General features: G+C 40.8%; 1 long non-coding RNA gene across 1 annotated transcript in view; it reads right to left on the bottom strand.

Moving 5' to 3' along the window:
- Positions 1 to 5628, bottom strand: part of LOC146395929 (uncharacterized) — a 157376-nt gene extending 151748 nt beyond the window's left edge. Inside the window, exon 1 of the long non-coding RNA XR_014828998.1 lies at positions 5342 to 5628. This is a non-coding gene — a long non-coding RNA (uncharacterized LOC146395929). The remainder of the gene's footprint in view (positions 1 to 5341) is intronic.
- Positions 5629 to 6519: the final 891 nt, after the last annotated feature.

Here is a 6519-nt window from a genome sequence, read left to right as displayed (position 1 = left end):
TTTTTTTTCAACCAACAGGATTTCCTGATTGAAATAAGGTAAGGGATAATGTGACTGGTTGAACAAGCTTTTACACCAGATGGTTATCAGATCAAGAAAAATTAGGCTCTGTATTGTAAAATCAAAAGAAGGACAAACACTAGATGGAAAAGGAAGCAATAATGATGCAAAGGATAAATGAGGAGATGCTCTACTTTTCTAGCAACCTCAGGCAGCAGGGGCAGAACTGGACTGCTGAAAGAGGTCTGAAACAATGATCTCAGATACAGCAAATTAAAGTAATATTCCAACCCTGACCCCTGCTAATAATCTAAACCAAAAGACCTGGCCAGTCATATTGCCACACTGGACCTCATTTATTTTATACATACAAATGAGAGCGTTGGAATACATCATTTATTTCCTAAATTTGATACTAAAAGATATGAAATACAAAAAAAAAAATCAAAACCAAGTATAGAGTTTATCCAGAAATACAAAAACCCATATATCAAAGACAGAAAAAATGTTGACAAGTCGTATAGGACTCTTTTCATATCATCCATTAGAACCTGCTTGAGGTAGAATGGAAATAATAATGAAATCAGCAGTTCTCTTCCAAAACATCAAATCCCACTGCTTTCTCTCTATTTGAGCAGTACAAACTAAGCTACCGCTGTTTAAGGTTTTGTTTTGTTTTGCTTGGTTTGTTTGGTTTTGTTTTTCCTGTTAGTGATACCAGTAACATCCTTCTCTCTCTCTCAAGTTCTGTGATGACAAGAATTATATATGCCTGGTTCTTAGTTACATATTCCCAGAAATTAGTATAGTACCTAGTACTTAATGGTTACATGATAAATATTTGTTGAATAAGTAGAAGAAATGCATCACAATGACAAACATACCTTATTTTTTTCCTAATCTGGTTAAAAAAAAAAATAGTGTCAAGTGGAGGACCTGGGAATCAGAATGTCCAGTATCTTATTAGAATAGTTTTCTTTTCTTTTCTTTTCAGGGCTGCACTTGCAGCATATGGAAGTTAACACACTAAGAGTCAAATTGGAGCTACAGGCCTATGCAACAGCCACAGTAACGCATGATTTGAGCTGCATCTGTGACCTACACCACAGCTTGTGGCAAGGCTGCATCCTTAACCCAATGAGCAAGGCCAGAGATCAAACCTACTTCCTCACGGACACTATGTTGGGTTCTTAACCAGTTGAGCTGCAATGGGAACTCCTAGACTAGTTTGAAATAGATTTATCTTGACTTCCATTGAGCTTTCTTCATCCTATTTTATTTCCATTTTTCTTAAGTGTATCTGAGTGTAAAAATAATTTGGGAAATTGAGAAAAATCCATTAAGCCAGTGCTGAGTTCCTCAAAAATGTACCAATTACATTTTCACTAAAAAAAAAAAAAAAAAAAAAAAAAAAATTCTAATATTTGAATAGTTGCATGACTTCAAATACATTATATCATAGATGTAAGGCATAATATGAAATACATATCAAATATGGCAGAATTTGTAAATGCTAAAAGAAGGTCACCTGCTTAGGTTAAGTTTATAATGGCTCAAATATATACAAATGTTTAGTCTTATTCTTGATCAAATTTCATAAGACACTAATTTAAATTTCCCTTAACCAAAGTCCATCTCATTTAAAGTCACTTCAGTTGAAAAATACGTCCCAGTTAAAGTGGATAAGTAGGGAGTTCCCCTTGTGGCTCAGCAGGTTTTGAACCAGACTAGTATCAATGAGTATGTGGGTTTGATCCATGACCTCACTCAATGGTTAAGGAACTGGCATCGCCATGAGCTGCAATATAGGTCAAAAATGAAGCTCAAATCCTTCATTGCAGTGGCTGTGGTATAGGCTGGCAGATGCAGCTCCAATTCAACCCCTAGCCTAGGAACTTCCATATGCTGCAGGTGCAGCTCTAAAAAAGAGACCAAAAAAAAAAAAAAACAACCCACAAAACCAAAATGTAAAATCTTAGCTGATGAAACACTAAACAGCCCTCCCTAGCAGTAGAAATCAGCAATATTAATGTCCATATTACAATACTCAACTTAGCTTTTACATATGAAGGTAACCTTTTTCCTCTAATGAACTAGTTGTTAACAGCAGGAATTAAGCAATATAGCCTTAAATTGGCTTAAACCAAAACTTAAAAGTGAGTGAGGTTTCAGTTTTTGTCTTAGTTATTACATAACCATTATGCATCTCTACTTTAAAAAAAATAAGCCAAATATATATAAATATGAAAGAAAATCCTTATTCAAATAAATATGAAAATTTTCCATTCTTTGTCAGACTTTGTTTATACTTTGGCTTTCCTCTGTGCCATTTTGACCCAATAAAAATTCTAAACTGGGAAAGTTATGGAAAAAAGACTTACTATAATGTTGTGATCAAAACACTTATGCCAGACAGAAAACCAAGGAACATGGCAGTGCAGACCTGTATAAGCAATTCCATTTAATCAATATCCAATGCACAAATACCTGATGTATGATTTCTCACATCAAAAAAAAAAAAAAATTAGTACAGAAAATAGACCTGAAACCAAAGAGGAGTTCGAAGTAGAAAGGTGTAAATGCTGACTTCAGGAAAATTTTTAGAGACTAAAGGGTTATTAAATATCATATTATTAAAGAACTTCTTTTGTTAAGAAAATGTTCCAGATATACACAAAAGGAATCAAAGCAGACTAAAAGTTAAAATCCTATTATATTACTTCTGCATATAAAAGTAAAAATGGGAAAATACTGGAAATGTATAAATTTCAAATGATAACAGCAGTTTCATTGGAAAATGTTTGGTCTCACCCATTGCTTTTCTGTATTTTATAGAAATTTTGTGTTAGGTGTAAATTACTCTCTTAATTGGGAGAAAATGTTAAGGAGCTATAGGAAATTTTTTAAATGGACAGGAAATTTTGTAGTTAGACAAAAACATGAAGAAATATGATTTGATCTAAACTTTAATAAACATTTTTTTTTTGGCTTTTTAGGGCTGCACTCTCGGCATCTGGATGTTCCCAGGCTAGGGGTTCAGTTAGAGCTGTAGCGGCCAGCCTATGCCACAGCCACAGCAACGCATCAGGATCTGAGCTGCATCTGCAACCTATACCACAGCTCACAGCAACACTGGACCCCCAACCCACTGAGTGAGTCCAGGGATCAAACCTGCTTCCTCATGGATGCCAGTCGGGTTCGTTAACTGCTGAGCCACAATGGGAACTCTTAAACTTTGATAAATAAATAAAGGTTTTTCTGGGTGCAAGGAATAGTATAAACGATATGTAGGTGGGAAAGCAGCAGGTTAGTCTGAGGAATGGCACGGAGTCCATGTCATTGGTACATGGGCTGGTTAAGAGAGAAGTATGTGGTAAGTTAGTCTGGAGTCAGGTTAGGGGGTAGTCTTCAAAGCCATGCTAAGGACTCTACTTGAATAGAGCAGAGACTATTGATAGCCATGAGAAAGGGACTGATGTATAGCACAGCAGTTTGGAGAAGGGTCTCCTATGGTAGGCTATGATGCTAACTGGAAGCAGGGAAATTTCCCAGAAAGTTTTTGCAAAGTTCCCTTGGGAAGTTTTATGGTTCTAATAAGAGGCAAGGGATTCAAAGGCTTTTCAGGGTTAAAATTTTAAGGATTTGCTCCTGACTGGTTCTAACGACATCTGACTGGGATAGGCTCTAGGATACTACTAGGGTTTAACAGCTCAGTGATCAGGAGAGGAGTCAACTGGCAGAGCGTGACATCATCCCACAAGTTCAAACCTCACATTAATGCTCTGACTTAAAATGTGAAAGAGCTGCATTTGCTGCACAAGTATGCAGGGCAGAAAATATAAACCTAAGGATAAAATTCTGGAAAATTTCTTATTTCAGGAGCAAGATGAGAAAGACATGCTCTTGAGGAAGCAAAAGAAAGCTCAAATACAACCAAGTTTCATTTCACAGGAGACAAGAAAGGAGAATATTTCAAAAGGGAAATAAACTGCAGTACAGTCAAGACACTCCAAAGGGACTAGGAAAGAATGTTGGGGGTTTTCAGCTTCATTCCTGCCTCTCCATCTGTCTCACTCCCAGTCTTTGAAGCTGTACACTTGTCCCCAAAATGTCCCCTATACAAATGAATATATAGAAGAATGTTTAGAAGAGAGAAAGAATAAAGCCACAAAAACCTGCCCTGAGATCCATTTAGCTGAGAAATATTAGGTTTTAAGCACAGAAAATCCTTCAGAGTCATTCAGTGTAAACTTTCATAGACAAAAAAAAAAAAAAAAAAGTGAGGCTGCCACCAGATGAAGTGACTTGCTCAGGGCCCCCAAATCTCAGACCCCTGGAACATACTTTAGTGCCTGTCCAATCCACGTTAGTGCTTGTCTAGCCCACATCTCCACTGACAGCAACCTTAGCTAATTTCTTCTAAAAAGGTTAGAATCACAGGAAATGTCACTGAGTTTTGGAGGGAAGATTCTGAGCCATTCTGTTTTGAGGCCTTCTGTCTGGATCTAGGGCTACTTTTCCTTGCAGTAGCCTTATCCTTAGTGAAGATTATCCCCTTGTCCACCATAATTAGTATTCAGGTTTTACTTTGACTTGTTTGGTTGTTTTAAGGTTCACAAGTAAAATGAACACAGTAAATAATATTTTTCCTTAAAGGAAAGCCTAAATAGACAAGAAGAGTACTGTGAAGGGAAAAAAATGGGGTAGTGTGTGAGTCCACCTCAGAAAATTCTGAAGCAGAACTATCTCAACTGTGAAAAATGAAGGATGAAGGAAAATAGGGAAAAAAGCATCTTTGAGGGCTCTACATCTTCCCCTGCTTCCTGAAGAAAAGATATAAGAAGGTGATTGAGATGAGTGTCACATGGTCACAGTGTCCCCAGCAGTCAGCAGGAGGGCCCTGTACCCAGGACAATGGAGATGACCTCTGGAGAGAAAGAGGTGGATAGAAACGTCCATAAGAGTTGGAGGAAGAAAGCAGTGTGCACATGGCCACTTTTATACAATTGACCAAGATGTAATTAATGTGGAGAGTAGTTGTTTTGCGAAAATTAAGGTGACACTATCTGTTATGAACTGTGAGTTTGCGTCCCCTCAAAATATGTCTGTCAAAACTCTTGTCAGTGTGGCTATATTTGGAGACGGGGACTCTTATGCAGTAGTGAAAGTAAAAGTAGTCATAGGAACAAGGCCCTGGCCCCACCTGATGGCTTTCGGGAATCTGCCCCACTTCCCCACGCCGCCATCCATCTCAGACCCTTGCATGCACTACCCGGCCGCAAAGGCACTTTGGGTATCATCTGCCTCGGCATACTGGCAGCGCCCTGCCACAGGTACCTACCCTGGCTCGTCGCAGGCGCAGGGCTCTCGTTCCAGACCAGTTCACTCTCCAACCACCTCGACTGCAGCACATCAATGGTCTCCTGCCAATTTTCCAGGGTGGGCGGCAGCGCTCACCTCCGCGCATCCTGCCATTTCATACCAATGCCTCCACCGGCTCTGCATAGCTCAGGCTCTGCACAGCTCAACCTCAGCCTCCCAGCCAAAGCGAACCAGTGGAGACAGGAACCAGAGTAACCGCCCCACCAATACGACATCCTCCGCCTGGAGGAGGTCACATGGCAGCTCTTTGGAGGCTGCGCACGCGCCTGTCTGTCCTCGAATTGCGCAGGCCTGGCCGCCGCCAGAGGTCGTCCCGGAAGCACCTCCTTCCTGGTCCAGCCTTCTGTTCTGAAGAAACCCTCAAGGGTCCTTTTTTTTTTTTTTTTTTTGCTTTTTGGGGCCGAACCTGAGGCATATGGAGTTTCCTAGGCTAGGGGTCTAATCGGAGATACAGCTGCCGGCCTACGTCAGAGCCACAGCAACAGCAGGATCTAAGACATCTGCGGCCTGTACCACAGCTCACGACAATGCTGGATCCTTAACCCGCTGAGCGAGGCCAGGGATCGAACCCGCAACCTCATGGTTCCTAGTCGGGTTCGTTTCCACTGCACCTCTAGGACGGGAACTCCTGAGCTGTGATTCTTGATCTTGTTCCCAGGCGCCTCTGAGCAGCCCATGCTTCTAAAAGTGCGTGCAGTACCTGCGTTTGCTATTGGCCCAGTTCAGATTATTAAAACCTGACTCAATTTGCACGTGTCCACTTGGCTACCTCTGGACATGTCCTAAGGCAAATAAGATTCTCAGAGGGAGACTGAGTGCTTCTGATTTACCAATGCTGAGGATAAAAGAAAGGAGGGTATATCCTTCCAGAAAAGCATGGGGCCCTGACCCGATAGAATGTGTCCTTATAAGAAAAGACACCAGGAGTTACCTCTGTGCGCAGCGGGTTAACACTCCCACTGCAGGGGCTCAGGTCGCTGCACAAGGCACAGGTTTGGATTTCCCCTGCTGACACAATGAATTAAAGGATCCTGGGATGCCACAATTGCAGCGTAGGTCGCAGTTGCAGCTTGTCCTCAATCCCTGGCCCAGGAACTTCCATATGCCTCGGGTGCAGCCTCAAAAATAAAAAATAAA

This window comes from Sus scrofa, chromosome 15, assembly GCF_054392235.1.
Source record: "Sus scrofa isolate SSC_HxYL_T2T_F1_AM1 chromosome 15, Sscrofa_HxYL_maternal_Yorkshire_Landrace_v2.0, whole genome shotgun sequence".
Lineage (NCBI taxonomy): Eukaryota > Metazoa > Chordata > Mammalia > Artiodactyla > Suidae > Sus > Sus scrofa.
Note: the sequence above shows the minus strand (reverse complement) of the source record. Positions and strands in the feature narration are given on the sequence as shown.